Here is an 18,640-nt window from a genome sequence, read left to right as displayed (position 1 = left end):
TATCACTTTCTAGTTTTTTTCCTGCAAACCTCTAAGTATATAAATGCATATTATGTATAAAACACACATCTTAGTATATAAAGGCATATATATAAAACACACGTGTACACCTATCTAAATATACATTTATATCTATATTTTAAAACTAGTCGGTAGCATCCTACCATCAAGAGCTCTCCATTTCAGCTCCTGGAGACCTACTTTTTAATTGTGGTAAGAACATATAACATGAGACTGACCCTCTTAAAACGTTAAGTGTATAGTACAGTGAGACATTATTTTTCAAACCGCTACATAGTATTTCTACTCTGATTATATTATATGTATTTCATCAGACCCCTATTGATGAATATTTAATTTGTTTCTAATCTACTGCGATTTCAAGCAATGCTGCAGTAAAAATCCTTGTACATATGTGTATCAGCCAGAGTCCAGGGGGAAGCAGGTGGTACCTCCAAAGCTTAACTGAAGAGAGTTTAATGGAGGGACTGTTGATACAGGTGCTGGCAGGATTAATGAACCAAACATTACATGGTTAAGTGGTCAGGAACTAGCGACAGTGAGAAGCCCTCACCTCCCCTAGGCTCAAAAGGACGTGGGGAGGGAGCAGTGTTGGTAGATGCCAGTGAGCCCTTTGCCCTACGAGAGGGGTTACCCAACAGGAGCTGTAGCCATAGATTGAAAAGTGTAGCCACTGCCAAAACTGTAGCCATCAGAGTAAATATCCTGACTGCGTTCTCCTCTTGCTCTCTGGTTTCCTGCTGGTACATCTGCTGAATACAAGTGGAATCCAGAAGACAAAAAAGCCCGAATGATGCTGATCCGTGGAGGTCAAGTCCCAGGGCACAGGCTGGCAGAGCAGGGTCAGAAATATATCTGGATAAATGGAGAATAATCAGTATAATATATTTTTGTACAAATGTGCCATTCGTCTGTGCCATTCGTCTGTTGGAAATTTTCCTAGAACTGGAATTGTGGTGTCAGTAGGAAGGACAGAGACCCCTCAATATCCATTCCCCTCCTCTTCCTTGGTTATTATTGATGCTTAGCTGTGCCTATGGCTGCTCAGTATTAAGACATTTCCCAGCCTCCCTTGCAGCCAAAGCAGTGTGGCAGCTTCTGAGAAACTTCTTTGAGACAACTGATGCATGCCTTTGTCCTTTATTATTTATTCCTTCCTGTAATTCACCTGCTGCCTTGGACTATGAGCTCTAGGGCCACACCGTTTGGATGGTGAGTGGTAAGCTGGAAAGAACCAGATTCCTAAGCACTTCATATAATCAAGCTGTTCTACCAGTTCTGGCCTGGACTTTATTTACATGGGAGAGAAATACACTTTTACCTCAATAGTTATTTTCTTTTCTGTGTTGTGTAGCCAAACCTAATTCTAATGAATGGGTATAGATAATAAGTGTAAACATTTTAAATTTTTATGGACATTGTTAAGCTTGGCATTTTAAACTGAACTTTTCAGACTGTTTGAGTTTGAATCCAGCTTCTCCATTTACTGGACATGTGATCTTGAACAAGCTTCTTGATCTTTTTTCTCCCCTTCCAGTATGATTCATTTATTTTTTTCACATTAAAAAAAATTTTATTGAAGTATAGTTGATTTACAATGTTGTGTTAATTTCTTCTTACAGCAAAGTGACTCATTTATACTTATATATATATTGTTTTTCATATTCTTTTCCATTATGATTTGTCACAGGATATTGAATATAGTTCCCAGTGCTATACAGTAGGACCTTGTTCATCAAGTTTCTTAATCTTTACGTGCCTCAGTTTTCTCATAGGGATAACAGTAGAAACCACTTCATTTGGTTGTTATGAGGAGTGCATGAATTAAAGTATCTAAACACATAGACCATTGTCTGTCCAACATAGCAAATACTCAATAAATGTAAGCTGTAGAAAAAAAAGAACAAGAAGTGTCACTCATCACCCAGTTAAGGGTTAAGTCACAACCCACTGCAGTCACCCAGGACAGTGCACCTGCACCTGAGAGGAATTCAGGATGAAAAACAGGATAGGGCACTCTGTGCTTTAGATAAGGGGGCCCCTAGATAGTTAAGATGCATATCTCAGGAAGACTTTCAATGACCTCAGATTCTTGCATCTTCCCATATATAGAAAAGCACTAAATCATTAACTTGAGATATGTTGTTTGTGATTAGCAGTAATCTTTTACTAAGATGTATGCTTGACAGCATGTATTTTCTAGCCAAAAATTCATATCTACTGGTTCCTCCCCTACTTCTCTGGAGCAATTTACTCAGAGCTACTGAGTGGCTGTCTCCTGGGCTATAGTCCTCACTAAGACCCTGAATGGAACTTAAACTCACAACTCTCATGTTGGGCATTTTTCTTTCAGTCGACAAAGCTATTGCTATTATTATTATTACTATTATCATGTTTAATTGCCCTCCAAAAAAGAGGTACTAGTTAATCTACTCAGTGTGTGAAAGTGTCTCTTTCCTCTTCCCTCACCAATATTGTGCATTAGCAAAGATTTTTGTCCAATAGATGAATAGTGGTGTTTCATTTTTATTTTAAATTGCTTTCTAAAATTTTGAGGTTGACCATCTTCTCATATTTGTTAAGCCATTTATATTTCTTTTCTAGTGTGCTTCTTGTTTGGGTCCTCTGCTCATTCCATTGTTTTGGTTTTTTTTTATTATTGTTTTGTATTGCATTTTGTTTTTGTAAAGTTCTTAATGTATTATGGAAATTAGCCTTTTGTCTGCTCTGGGTGATACAGATGTTTTCTCTAATTTTCATTTGCCTTTTGACTTTATTTTTTCTATACAAAAATTTTAAATTTTAATAAAGTAAAAACGATCCCTCTTTTCCCTCATAACATCTGAGCTTAATGTTCAAGTTTAGAAAAGATCTATTTCACTCTGGATATTAAGAATAATTTCACCATGTTTTCTCCCAGACCTTTATAGTTTGATTTATATAAAAAATCTTTTTTCCATCGGGAATTTAATTTGGGGTAAGCAGTAAGATAAGTAATTCTGCAGAGGACTGGGTTGGAGGGTTGACAAAAATGAGCCCCCTGATACATAAACCCTACTTTATGTTTAGTTTACTATTGTTGTAAACTATTGTTAAAAAACAATTCAGCTGAGTTAGTTTGAAGATCTAATTGGCTTTATTAGGGGACTCATGAATCAGGTAGCATCCCACCTAGTAAACAGTAGGACTCCTAGGAGGAATACAAAATGGAAGACTTTTATAGAAAGGCGGGTGAGGCAAGGAAGTCGGTAGCAAAAGAAAAGAAAGGGTAATTTTGGGCCAGGACTTCTTTTTGGGAGGAAGGACCATGATTTTTTCATGAAGATTGTCTCTTCTTTTTCTGGAATGGGATGGAGTGGGCCAGCTGATGTGACAGATTACCTCATTGGTGCTGACCAGAAAACTCCAAACTGGTTGATTTAGAGTACATTTCTGGGGAAGGTTGAAGTTGCAGTTAGTTTAGGTATTAAGTCTAGGTTTTGGTATCATAGACTTGAACACAACAAATCCATGTAGTTTTTCTCTTTAACACAATGACCCACACAATAGACAGGCTTTAAACAAAGCATGCCAGGCGCCATCAGGCATGAGATGTTGGGTATGCTTGCTCTTCTTCTTCGTGGGAAACACATGGGTTGTTTATGGTGGGATTTTGTATTTCCAAGGTAAGGTCCTGCCAGGTACAGCATAATGACTTTACCAGATCGTAAAACTGCTTTTCTCACATTGTATCACCTGATTCTTCTTTCCTGCTTGTGGGCGGTTTCCCTCCAGCAGGGCCATCCTGCTCCCTGTTTTCACAGGTTAGATAATAATGCCAAGGGGGCTTCCCTGGTGGCGCACTGGTTAGGAATCCGCCTGCCAACGCAGGGGACATGGGTTCGAGCCTTGGTCCGGGAAGATGCCCTTGCGCCACAACTACTGAGCCTGCGTGCCACAACTGCTGAAGCCCGCACACCTAGAGCCTGTGCTCTGCAACAAAGAGAAGCCACTGCAATGAGAAGGTTGTGCACCGCAACGAAGAGTAGCCCCTGCTCACCGCAACTAGAGGAAACCCACATGCAGCAACAAAGACCCAATGCAGCCAAAAATAAAGAAATAAAAAAACAAAAAATATTTTTTAAAAAAGATAATAATGCCAAGACATTTTATACCTGTGCTAACAGTGACTCATCTGTGAACATATGCAGTCAGATATTGCCCATGTTTCAAGGTCAAGGACAGATTAAGCCCAGCAAGCTGGTCCATCACTGGGCTCCATCTTTGTTTGTTTTCCAGGTCGTTTGTCGGTTGCTTACACAGCTAGCTTATCATGATGGTTGAGAACACAAGCTTCAGAGTAAAACTAACTAGTTGTGTACTTCCGCTCTGCCACTTTGCGGTACGCGGGCCTCTCACTGTTGTGGCCTCTCCCGTTGCGGAGCACAGGCTCTGGACGCGCAGGCTCAGTGGCCATGGCTCACGGGCCCAGCCCCTCCGCGGCATGTGGGATATTCCTGGACCGGGGCACGAACCCGTGTCCCCTGCATCGGCAGGCGGACTCTCAACCACTGCGCCACCAGGGAAGCCCTCACTCTGCCACTTTTGAGCCATGGGGTCAAGAGCCAACTTTCCTTCAGCTTCTCATGCTTTGCTTTCTCCTTTGTCAAATGGGGATGATAACATAGTGTGGGGATCAAATAAATAAATATACATAAAGTGTTTAAAAAGTCCTTGAAGTCCTTGGCAACAAGTGCTCAGTAAATATTAAAAAGGCTTTACCCAATCCATAATATAAAAGTAATTTCCATTTTCTCCTAGGAATTTACAGATTCTTTTATACAAACATGTGTAACATTCATAACAAATGTTATAACATATAATAAATACATAACATTATAACAAAAATGAAAACATTCATAAGAAAAAGGTATTATAACTGTATGAAGAGTTTTATTATTACTATTATTTGAATAATGCGTTTGCTTTGAAATGTCGCCTTTGTCATATACTAAATTTGCATATGCATTTGAGTCCAGTTCTGGATTGTCTCTCATGATTCATTCATCTGGCGTAATCACATTTGCTTTGTAATCTATTTCATTATCTGGTAGAACTTGGCCTAAATTCTTCATGTGCCCTTTTCAGAAATTTTTTTCTGGCTGAGCTTGAATTTTGATATTTACACAAAAAGCTTAGAACCAGCTACTCTGATTTTAAAAATCAATTAATATTTTCTTGGGCTTGCAACAAATTTACATATTAATTTAGAGAGAATTGACATTCTTACAATATTAGCTTTTCCTATTCCAATACAAGGAATAGCTCTCCATTTATATTCAAGCTGTTTTTCCTTTTTAAATGTCTCTCAAGATTTTTAGTTTTGTGAAAGTCTTCTTTATATAGTTCCTGCGTGTTTCTTAAGTTTATTCCCTCCTTCCCTCCTTTCCTCCCTCCCTCCCTCCCTCCCTCCCTCCCTCCCTCCCTCCTTCTTTCCTTCCCTCCCTCCTCCTCTTTCTCCTGTTAGGGAAAATGACACCAGCTCTTTCATTATATTTTCTAGTTACTTCTTGTTTGTATGGGAGAACTATCAATTGTCCCTTTGGGAGCCTGGATCATGTAACCGGTTCAGAAAAATGAATGAAAAATCTAATCTCCCCTCCATCACTGTAATTATATCTAATCACCCGATGCTGGAAGGAGATAAACTGAGTCAAGAGAATACATGTTTTATAAGAGAGGCCCCAGAGGAGACAGTAGCCTGAGGGAGCAAATGCAGAGGGAATAAATGTGACTGAAAAAGGGGTGGACGAAGGGTGAACAAAGTGATTGGGGTAACACCTCAAAAGCAGGTTGAGGGCTTCCCTGGTGGCGCAGTGGTTGACAGTCCGCCTGCCGATGCAGGGGACACGGGTTCGTGCCCTGGTCCGGGAAGATCCCACATGCCGCGGAGCGGCTGGGCGCGTGAGCCATGGCCGCTGAGCCTGCGCGTCCGGAGCCTGTGCTCCGCAACGGGAGAGGCCACAGCAGTGAGAGGCCCAGTGTACCGCAAAAAAAAAAAGCAGGTTGATTAGGAATAGCACAAATAAAAAAAATGTTTATCTGATCAAAGGCATACACAGGAAAGGTTGTGATGCTGGATTAAAACGAGATAAATGAAGCCTTTTATTCAAGAAGATAGATATAAAACCCCAGAAATCAATTATTTATAAAACAGAAAATAAATAGCATTAAGAGATAAGTTCAAGGATTGGTTTCTTTTTAAATAACCAAAACAAAATCAAAAAAATCAAAGCTAGTGTGTTTTTTGTTGTAAACAGAGAAAATTCAAAAAAATGGGGAAAGTAAAAGGTGATAACAGTATAGAACTTCCTATTATTAAAAAAAATTCTGTGTGCCCATGTTAATAAAATAGAAAATGAACGACTGGGAGAAAATAGAAATGACTACAATTGATTTAAGAAAAACTAGCAAGAGAATAAAAGCTAGTCAGGTCATTTTTTAAACTGGCATAACCCTGACTCCAAACAGGTAATGGATAAGACCCGCAACCGGATAGCCTGGCTAGGATCTATTTAAGACACACTTATGTGGTCCTTAGTGTCAGGCATGGTTCTGAGCACTTCACAAATATTAATTCAGGCAATTCTTCTGACAACCCTACAAGGGAGGGATAACTATTATCCTCATTTTACCAGTGAGCAAACTGAAGAAATCAGAGGTTAAGGAACTTATTTGTCTGCTACCCAGGGTCACACGGGGGCACGTGATGGGACTGAGAGCAGCGGGGTGGGATGAAATGGTGCTCCCAGCGCCAGTTACTGGACTTCAGATCCTGTCTCTCCTGTGCCCTAGCTCTGTGACTGCGGGCAGGATGTTTAAGCCTTTTGTGCTTCAATTCCCATTATGTGTAAGACTGAGAAATAAATGAAATAATCATATAAGGGACTTCGAACAGTGTCTGGAAGATAAACACTTCTTAAACATAATGCTATTATCTTTGTTGTCGTTACTAGAGTAGGACAGAGAGTACATAGAAATACATCATTCTAAATGCTAACTGTAAATGCAAGCTGAACTCAGCAAAACAATCGAGGGGCTACCCACCATGGCCAACTTTAACCTAGGAATAGATACAAGGGTGTTTTATTCATTCACTTTAATACATCCAATAAGAATATATATGTGTATATATATGTATGTGTATATATATGTATCTCAATAGATAATTGCAACAGTTTCTAAACAAACAAACAAAAAACCCCAAACAAACAAAAAACCAAATCTTAGGCTTGTAGGACAGCAAATCCTTCCTAAACATGGTAAGGAATATATATATTAAATAAGCAGCTAACATACTTCATGGTGAATTACCTGGAGCTCCGGGGTCTCAATTCTCTGAACATAAGAATCACCTGGAGATCTTTTAAAACCTACTGAAACCTGAGATCTGCCTCAGACCAATTAAATCAGAATCTCGGGGGGTTGGGACTCCAGCAAAATAGTAGAGAATAACTGGTCTAGAAGAAAGCTAATTAAAATCAAGACCTAAACAAGGATGTATACCAGGACCATTTTTAAATTCCATTATTTTCAGGTCCAGTGCATACACTAAAACATGAAACAAATAAGAGATTAAAATATTGGCTAGGATGAGATAAAGTTATCTTTTGTAACCAACATGATTATGTACTTGGAAAACCCTAGGAGAGTAAACTGATACACCTGAAGAATTTTTAGGAGAATTTATCTACAAAGGCAGCTTTCCTACGTAATCAACAGCAAAACAAGTCAGAAGATGTAATGACAAAGATTTCATTTATGTTGTTAACAAACAGAAAATAGAACAAAAATATGTGGAACCTAGATAAAGGATATAATAAAATTTAGTTTTGAGAATATAGTCTAGATCTGTGGTTTCAAGCTGCACTTTTTGGAGTCTCAGGGCAAAGGTGAGCTGGCATGTGATGAAGGGAGCAAATGCATCTGAGTAAGGCGGCCACAGACCCTCAGCCCTGCTCTAATTGAAGCAGCTCCATTTGTCTTATTTTCAATGTTGACTTTTTTGCGTATGATTTTGCCTGAGGAAAGGTTTTTGCCACTAACAACAACTAAAGGTTTGAAAACCTCCAGCCTAAATAACATATTCCTTGAGAATATCTAGCTCCTTTTGTTCTCCAAGGAAAGTTTGTTTATTCATTTATTCATTGTCACGTGTTCAGTGTTTATTGAGTACCACAATATACCCAAAATACCAACAGTTTTTGGGCACCTACTAGGAGCCACTACTGTACAAGATGGTGTACATACTTGACCTCACTTCATCTTTGCAAACACCATGTGAGGAAGGTAGGATCCCTATGATTTACAGATGAGAAAAAACATTCAAGATGAGGAACTTGCCCAAGCTCCCATAAATGGTGAGAGATACAGCTGTAATTTCAAAGTATTTCAGCCTGGCTTCAGGGCTCCTTTGCTTTTTCCAACATACCACGCAACTTCCTAAAATAGTGATGGCATTTGAGATAATGCTAATGAATTTTTTAAAAATTTTTATTTATTTATTTATGGCTGTGTTGGGTCTTCATTTCTGTGCGAGGGCTTTCTCTAGTTGCAGCAAGTGGGGGCCACTCTTCATCGCAGTGCACGGGGCTCTCACTATCGCAGCCTCTCTTGTTGCGGAGCACAGGCTCCAGACGCACAGGTCCTGTAATTGTGGCTCATGGGCCTAGTTGCTCCACAGCATGTGGGATCTTCCCAGACCAGGGCTCGAACCCGTCTCCCCTGCATTGGCAGGCAGATTCTCAACCACTGTGCCACCAGGGAAGCCCTGATTTTTTAAAAAAATTTAATTAATTAATGTATTTATTTTGGGCTGCATTAGGTCTTTGTTGCTGTGTGCAGGCTTTCTCTAGTTGCCGCGAGTGGGGGCTACTCTTCATTGTGGTGCACGGTCTTCTCATTGCGGTGGCTTCTCTTGTTGTGGAGCACGGGCTCTCAGCGTGCGGGCTTCAGTAATTGTGGCATGCGGGCTCAGTAGATTTGGCTTGCGGGTTCTAGAGCGCAGGCTCTGTAGTTCTGGCGCACAGGCTTAGTTGCTCCGCTGGCATGTGGGATCTTCCTGGACCCGTGTCCCCTGCATTGGCAGGCAGATTCTTAACCACTGCACCACCAGGGAAGTCCCAGTGATAATGATTGTGTTGATGTTTGTGACCCATTGGAATATTGATGTGGAGGTTCATGTTGGTGGGTATGGAAAAGGCAATGAAGGTGATGTTGCTATTAGGGAGGGTGATGTGTATGGGATGAGTAAGCTTCTGGTGGTGGAGCTGGAGCTGTTCTCTATGATGACTCATCCTTGTGTCAATTGAGATGGAATGACAGGGGACTGGGTCAAACACCTTCTGTCAAGAACACAAGTCCTGACTCTTGGGTCTGGAGAGTTGAGTACATATATTTGAGGCAACTGAGAGAGTAAAGGAGAGGAGATGTGGGGTGAGGGACTCAGGTCAAAACAATCACCAGCAAAGACTGCTTGGGCAGCGCAGGTAGCTTGCCTAGAAAAACTTTCTCCACCTGGGGCAATTCTCAGAATTACTTTGCTCTTACATCTATTGCACATGTGCCAATAGACCCTGCCCCTGTGCTTATGTACAAGGAAGGGAAGCACATGGCATAAAAGGTCATTCTGCATTTCTCCAAAGAAGACATACAGATGGTCAATAGGCACATGAAAAGATACTCAACATCACTAATCATTGAGAGAAATACAAATCAGAACTACAGTGAGGTACTACCTCACACTGGTCAGAATGGCCATCATCAAAAAGCCTACAAACAATAAATGCTAGAGAGGGTGTGGAGAAAAGGGAACCCTCCTGCACTGTTGGTGGGAATGTAAATTGGTGCAGCCACTATCAAGAACAGTATGTAAGTTCCTTAAAAAACTAAAAATAGAATTACCATAGGACCCAGCAATCCCACTCCTGGGCACATATCCATATTTGAACTCTAATTCAAAAAGATACATGCGCCCCTGTGTTCGTAGCAGCACTATTTACAATAGCCAAGACATGGAAGCAACCTGAATGTCCATGGACAGACGAATGGATAAAGAAGATGTGGTATATATATATATAATGGAATATTACTCAGCCATAAAGAAGGAATGAAATAATGCCATTTGCAGCAACATGGATGGACCTAGAGATGATCATACTAAGTGAAGTAAATCAGAGAAAGACAAATATCATATGATATCACTTATATGTGGGATCTAAAAAAACGATACAAATGAACTTATTTACAAAACAGAAACAGACCACAGATATAGAAAACAGACTTATCATTACCAAAGGGGAAAGGGTAGGGAGGATAATTAGGAGTTCAGGATTTGCAGATACACCCTACTGTATATAAAATAAACAACAAGGACACACTGTATGGCACAGGGAACTATCAATATATTCAATGTCTTGTAGTAATCTGTAATGGAACAGAATCTGAAAAAGAATATATATATATAAATACACACACACACAGACATGTATATCTGAATTACTTTGCTGTATACCAGAAACTAACACAACATTGTAAATCAGCTATACTTCAATTTAAAAAATGGTCATTCTCATCACTGATTGTGTCAGTCTGAAATCTTGAAATTAGGTAAGACATGCTTTGCGTGGTAGACATAAAGGTTCTTATCACTTGAATGGGGTATTTTGTTGTGAATAATTACTGGTGTACAGCTTGTGCCAGGAACTGATCATTTTTAAATAAAATATCCACTTAAATTCTAGATTCGTAGAAGTGAGCAAATAAACTTCAGGTTGTAGTAGCTCTACCAATGCAGAGCGCCCCACCCCCAGGATCCTAACATCCTGCTTAAAGCAAAAAGTCCACTCTGTCTTTATTACAGTATGACCCAAGGAAACTTATAGAACATATTTTCTGATGAAACAACAATATGAAATAGAAAACATGAGGTCATAGACTCTATGAAATAAAAGTTCTCATTGTTAATGAAGTCTATCAGCATTTCAGACCTGCATGAAGTTGAAATAAACAAACACTCTGAACACCAGTGTGTAAGAACTCACAACTGAAAGTGTAATTGGAGGTGACCAGATGATTTAGTTGTGTCCCAAGCAAGATGTCCTAATTTCAAAACTATTCGTGTATTCAAAGCAACAGAATAAATACTCTGTTTAAGAGTCGTTCTTTCTACCCAAGGAAAAACACAGCACATACACCCAAATTCTAGATTGAAAATAGAAGATTATTAGCATTGTAATTTATGTAAATGGCGTTCTATTCATGTGAAAGTAATTGGTATCTTTCAGTCATATTTTAATTATTACAAAAATAGGTTATAAATAATCATGTGAGAAGACTTCATTTTTAAAGCTGAAACCCTACTTGTTTAAAGGGTCTACTATTTTATTATATAAAATGTGAAAAGAATGACTCATATGTGTTCCAGTGCTTTAAAAATAAAATTTCTCTTTGGTGGTCTAAAAATTATATTTAAGGTTTGGTAGGCATAATATATACTTGTGTTCTGGAGTGATAATTCCCAATCTTATTGGACTTATTGAATATTTTTGTCTTGGTGGCAGTCCTTGCTAATGTAGGGGTTCAGAACAGGCCTCCCCAGTTTTTGCTCTTTGGGCACATGGATTACTATTATCTGAAGGTAGTGAAGACCCTTTGGACTCAAGAGAAAACTACTGCCTCTCCCTTAACTACCTAAAGGAATTTAACCTGTTTGTAGGTTTTCTTTTCCCAGAAAAGGAGTCATTACCAGAGATAAATTTTATCGAAGTGGTCCCATGTATATGGCAGGGCAAACATCTAATTACCAAACATATGCTCTTCTTATCATCCTGTGAAGGACCCTCCCTGGCCTTGGAAGCCCCAGAACCCTGTTCTGTTCCTTAGCTCAGGATGGCATATAGACCTCATTTTATCTTTCTTGAACCTCTCGTTCACATTTGATTTTTGCCTGTTAATCTGTCTCATGTCACTTTAATTCTTAGACCAGTCAGAAAAACCTAGAAGGGTAGAAGAAAGTTTTCTTCTTCCCCAACAGGAGGAAGAATGTGTATAAAATTCTCAAACTGAGCGCATCAGAATCGCTTACAGGGCTTGTGAAACAGATTGTTGGGATCCACCCCAGAGCGCCTGATTTCAGTGGGTCCAGCTGGGCCCCAGTGATTTGCATTTCTAAGGAGTTCCAGGTGACTCCAGCATTACGCTTTGAGAGTCAGCACTTATAAAGGATGGAGGTGAGTTAGACGCTGAGGGCTGTGCGTGTGAGCGGTGTCCACGGCTTTTGGGCTCCCCTTCTCCGGACGGTGAGTGTGGGCAGCTTGTGTGGAGGGTATGTCTTGCGGCAGAGGCCTTGCCTTTGAGGCTGCGAGGTGTTCTGGGGGATTTGTCGACCAGGGACTCCTTTTTATGCTTGTTTATTTGCTTGTTGTTTGCCTGCTCTAACCTGAGCTGGGGAGGCCCATGTTTATGAATTCCCAGAGCCTTTTGGTCCTCAATTCAGAACCAGGACAAGACAGGCAAGTTTCTTTGCGGTCTCCCTTTGCTTGTGGATGGAATTTTTTTTCTAGTCCCCGCTCTCCACCGAAGTTGTACGTCTTCCAGGGCTCTAGCTTCAGCGGGCCTGCGTGTGTTTTGTTTTATGTTAATTTCCGCTCTTTGTTACTTTCTTAGGATTTAATTCGTGGTTAATTTTTCAACATGGATGCTTAGATCATTGATTTTTTTATTTTCTCTCCAGCTTTTTTTTTTTTCTTTCCTTAATACAGGCATTTAAGTTCCAACTTTCTACCTGGAGTGAGTTCTAAGGCTTGGCCTTCCTTTACCAAGCGACTATTAAAATCCAAGCCCCTTGGTTAGGAAAACCAGCCAACATCCTAGGGCAGCCAAAGCCCTTTGGGCTTGCTTACCACCCTGGCCTTTAGCTTCTTCTATGTTGTTGTTTGCCGTCCTAGGGAATTTTGTCTCTCTCTCACCAGCTCAGATTTGCATTGACAAGTTGTTTTGTTATAGTTTGAGTCATTTCTAGGTGTCCTGCAGTAAGAGGCTTTTCAGGACCTCCATTCTGTCATAGTGCATCATACTGACGTCTAGAGATAACAACAGCTACAGACTGAGAATAAAATGAGATAATAGTACCTGTAAATAAGTGCCTGCTAAATAAGAAGTACCTGTAAAGCCCTTAGTGCCTGCTAAATAAGAAGATCTTGGTAAATATTAGCTGCTTTTATTATTAGTAGTATACGTAGATCTCTGTGGGTAACTAGTGGCAGAGGTACAAAAACTTAGTGCTGCAGGAAGCAAATCCTGTAGAAATGGTGATGGAGGGAGGAGTGATCATGTAACATCAAATTTGGACAAGATTATGATAACTGATTAAGGATATATATGACTTTTTTGGGAAATATTTTGGTATTTATAGAACATGTATGTGACTTATGAATAGACCCAGAAAACTGACCCGATCAAGAGAAAAACTTTATTTTTCAAAAAAAAGTTTATTGAAAAACATGTTTATGTTTTTAACATGTTTGTTTATAAACATAAACAATGTTTATGTTTATAGTGGCTGTATAATATCTTAGGTGTACAATATAGTGATTCACTATTTTGAAGGTTATATTCCATTTATAATTACTATAAAATATTGGCTATATTCTTTTTGTTATATATATATCCTTGTAACTTATTTTAGACCTAATAGTTTGTCTCTTACTCCCCTACCCCTATCTTGCCCCTCTCCCCTTCCTTCTCCCCACTGGTCCCCACTAGCTTGTTTCCTATTTATCTGTGAGTTTGCTTCTTTTTTGTTATATTCACTGGTTTGTTATATCTTTTAGATTCCACATGTAAGTGATACCATACAGCATTTTTCTTCCTCTGTGTGATGTAATTTCACTTGGCATAATGTGCTCCAAGCCTTATACAGAGGGAGAAATCTGGAATCCAGTTCAGGGTCCTGTCCACAGCTGCTGGGGTTCAGCAGGCAGAACTCTTGGGGCACCATGTGTAGACTGAGATGTCACAGTGTCTGTGACCAGACTGAAGACACACTTCTCCGAGGATCACACTTTGGCAAAGTTGAAAACAGGAGCAAGGAAATTTTTAAAAGCTAGGCATTTTTTAAGGCAGTAATTAGGAGTGTCCTTGCTGCTGCACAGGTACACACCTGTGTTAAATTAATAGCTGCCAAGGGGTAGCTTTCTGTGTGTTTCCTGCTGACGTTGCTGGCTCTCAAAGCCCTGGGATTCCCCTGATGAATCAGGTGGGTAAAATCAAGTTGTATCCAGTCCCTCAAAACTACTTGAGGCAGAAGAGCTAAGGACTGGATTCCCAACAGCTGTGCTATTTGGCGTCTCCCCAGCTCCCTTTTTCCCCCATGGATGCACTTTGCCACTCTGTCCTTTGCTGTTCTTTCTTTTCTTGTCCCTTCTCTGCTGACCGTTCCCCTCACCACCACCCCGGTCTCCAGCAGGGAACACCAGCCTCTCGTCACCCCGCAACACATCATACATCAAGTTCTGGCTGGGTTTTAAGATGGAGGCTGTGGTCCCCGGGAGGGCTGGGGGCACGAGGCATCAGAAAAATGATCAAAAGGGCATGCCGGTGGGGAACAGGTGGGCCTTGTAACCCTGAGGAGGTCAGTTATCAGAATGAGGAAACAAGGTCAGAGGAGTAAGAACAAGGAGCTGGTCACTCCAGCTGGGGCACAGGCTGCTTGGGTTTCCTTGCCCAGGTATAGGACTGGCCCCTAGCGGACAGCAGTGATGACCAGGAGGGGGGATGCAGAACTGGGGCTGGGAGGCCACTCCCAAGGGCCTCTGGCTGGGGCCTCGGTTAAGCAAGGAGCAGAGGCCTTGTTCCTCCTCTTAAGCAGCTCCTCTAAACCAGAGTCAGAGGAAGGCCAGAAGGGGTGGGCGTGGGGAAGCTCAGCTTGGCTGCCACAGTGGTTCCCTTCACTTGGGCTTTGGATCACCTCGGGGAATGTGTGTCTTTCTTTCCGAAGAACTTCAACATAAAGCCTTTCAGAAAGATAACAGCTTCTCCCCAAAGTCAAAGACCTAGATCTCACCAGGCCATTTCTGAAGAAGAGGAGAGGTGAGCTGTGTGGGCATTTGCCAAAGGGCCAGCAAAGAGGGAATAGTAGAAGGGGGTGAGGTGAGTGCCTTGGGGTGCTGGCCCGGTGGAGATGCCCAGGTTGTCGCGTGGGCACCTTTCTCTGGGGTACTGAGCAGGGCCAGTGGGTGAGGTAGGTAATGAAGTCAGGCTTGGGGCTCCCTGTGAACACAAGGCCAAGCCAGGAGTCACCCCACAGAGCAGCATCATCGTCTTTTGAGTTACTCTTGCAAACAGGGATGGTTTCATTGCAATCTTGGTATTAAATAGCCTCATAACACACCTGCACAAGCATCGTTTCTTTTTTTTTTTTTTTTTCTTCCGGTTCGCGGGCCTGTCACTGTAGTGGCCTCTCCCGTTGCGGAGCACAGGCTCCGGACGCGCAGGCTCAGCGGCCATGGCTCACGGGCCCAGCCGCTCCGCGGCGCGTGGGATCTTCCCGGACCAGGGCACGAACCCGCGTCCCCTGCATCGGCAGGCGGACTCTCAACCACTGCGCCACCAGGGAAGCAAGCATCGTTTCTTGACCACTACTTTGACTTTTTCAGGAGTTAATGGGAATCTGAGAAAGGGGATGGGGCAGGTGCTGGGGTCCCCAGTAATTCTCTTTCAACCTTTTAGACTCATAATGGTGACACATGGACCACGTAGGAGGGAAGGAAAGAGAAGAAAGTGGATGTAGGCACATCCACTCAGGATCCTGATCAAAACTGAGGGAGAATGGAGGCTTTAAATGGTGAGGAAGGTACTCTGGATCTGAAGATAGTGTTCATCCACCAAGCAGTCAGGTTGCAAATTAGTTACACTGTTAAGCTATTCGCAGAGCGATTAAAATGAGAGCATTTTACAAAGTGGGCTCCACTTCCCATTTGCTCAAGATAACTGCCCTTTAGAGAATGTTGACTGTGAACTCAGCGTTCAGTGCAAATTCTCATTCAATTTTCACAGCTTCTTTACAAAGAAGGCCTTGCAATTATCCCCAACTTTATAGGTGAGGAAACTGAGGCCTGCTAAGGTTAAATAACTTGTAGAAGGTCCACACAGCTGGTAGTCAGAGCTGGAACTCTCACCCAGTTATAACGCCCGCAAGCTTTAAGCCGTGATGCTAAACTTCCTCACAGCAGACCTGGCAGGTGGAGAGTAGTAGCTGCATTTCACAGAGCAGGAGACATTAAAGGAGGTTAAACTATATGAAATTGCCGATTTTTTCATTTTTAACTTAAAAAAATGACAGTGCTATATCCTGCAACCTGAAAGAGACTAAGTGAATTAGCCAGGAAGTGTGTCCTCCTAAGACCCTAAACCCACAGTCTTTCTACTACTGCACTCAATCTGGGAGCAACTGACTAGTTTACTCCCAAATGACTGAAGGTTGTCAGCCTTTGAGGTCGGCCCACTTTGTGGGCCCAGGTGTCACGACTAAGATATAGGGTTTGTAAGAGTCTGTCAGTAGAAGTCTTTAGCTGAGGCTCTGAGATCACAGAGAACGAAGTCCTAGAGAGGGCAGGGCCGGCTTGCAGCCCATGTTCCAGATGCAGGGAGCGGCTCCTGCTGTGTCAGACATGAAGAATCGTGCTGTCAGGAACTCGAGATAGTTGCGTTTGGTTAGAACATCGGCATTTGACTGGGGAGTGGGGGAATATTGTAGGGGTACCTCACAAAGTGCCTGGAAATATTACTGAGGTTTACACTCCTACAGAGCAGTGTTTAATTATTTTAAGCACTGAAGTGACCCAATCAGGTCTGTGCTTAGAACTCCCTCCCTGTACGTGTTTGCAGGCTGGATTACAAGGACATGCCTGGGGGACTAGGTACATGGAATCCAGATGGGACATAATGTATGCCTGACCTATGTCTCAGGGGACAGAGGCAGGAATGATTTGGGACTGCTTAGGAAGTAGAATTGACAGACCTTGGTGACGGATTTGGGAGCAAGGGGCATTCTACAAATGATAATCGTGTTTGGAATCTACAAATAGATTCTCAGCCTTCACCGAGTCTAAAGAGACTGTCACACAAACTTGCAGAAGAGGGAAAGGTGAATCCTCTGAAAGAACCCCAGGCCACAAAGAGCTATGCTCTGTCTTCAAGAAAGACAGTAACAAGGGAGGAATCTTCCAATCTGGACACTGGTCACCAGGGGACGTCTCCCCACGCGTGATGGGGCTGACGTTCTGCAGTAGGTACTTAGCTGACACAATGGCCAACATTCATTTGGATTGCTGACTGCCGTGCTTTGTGTTGTCAGATACTCTGATCATCACCCCTGCTTTTCCACTGAGTGGGTAAACCAGCCAACCTACTTTATTGGTGTGCTACATGAAGATATATTACATCCTGAATCATTAGTTACTCATTGGAAAACATCTTCTTGAATATCCCTAAATCCTTGGGAGGAAAGGAAGGTTAGGCACCAGAATCTAAGGACAGAATCTTGCTGGATGGTATTACATGCCCAGGAAAAAAAGTGCAGAGGTATCTTGTGTAGGGTCATAGGGCTTATTTGGTTACTGGAAGAGAAGGGAGGTCTAGCTCCGCTGGCGGCAGCATGGATCTCACTGTGAATCTCAGTTGCTCTGAGCCCTCTGTGTGGGTTAGTCATTAATCTACATATCGTTCCTATTCTGGGAACCTTGTGGCAGTGTCTGCAGTGTTCTGGCTTCCTCACAGGAAGTGGCAGAAGGGCTTTCATTCTCCCACTGACCACCAATTTAGTGTAACTCAATAGAAAAAGTAATCTTGCATGTACTGAAAGGAGAGTTATGGGACCTTCGTTGTGATTGAAGTCGAGTTAAAACTGAACCTCTTGAAAGAAACTCAGTCCACTTAAGGAAAAAAGAAAAAGCCACTCAGCCTCTCTCTGCTGGAAAGTAAGTTAAGAGGAGGCTATGTTATCATTAGGCAAGCCTTTGACAAGTTAGCAAAGCAAATTTCTGAAGAGTAGCCCACAAAAGAAGTTAAGCGCATTTGAAACTCGTCCTTGGAAACCTTGATTTCTCTTCCCCATACGGTCCATAAGAATTTTCAGAGGGCTTGAAAATAGGAAGACGTCTTAATCAACTCTCCTAAGCAGCCTAGTGGAAAGGTTTCCAAGGCTGGGAAGATGGATGCATTAATCAATAGGTTTCAGAGTAGCAAGGCTGCTAGTGATAATCAGGAAAGATGTCTATCAGCCATGGTGAACTGCTTGATGGGAGCAGAAAACGACAAACTGCCAAACTAAGCCATTCCAGACATCTGTGCCTTGGAAATGCCTCATGTTCCATGTCCCCCACAATTTACATGTCTAGAAAATGACAGATCAACTGGCATGAATTCTCACGTTTTACTCTTTCTTTTACCCTGTTCTCTACTGCTTGGTCCCTGTGTTTCTGACGCTGTGGATATGTTTACCACACATACACACAGTGGGTGTCTCTTCTGATGAAGCCAATAGTGCACTTGGTCAAAGACTAGCCATCAAGGGAGGCTG

The sequence above is a fragment of the Grampus griseus genome (genome assembly GCF_964374135.1).
Source record: "Grampus griseus genome assembly, chromosome: 9".
Taxonomy (NCBI): Eukaryota; Metazoa; Chordata; class Mammalia; order Artiodactyla; family Delphinidae; genus Grampus; species Grampus griseus.
The sequence above is the reverse complement of the archived record's forward strand: the minus strand, read 5'-3'. Positions refer to the sequence as shown.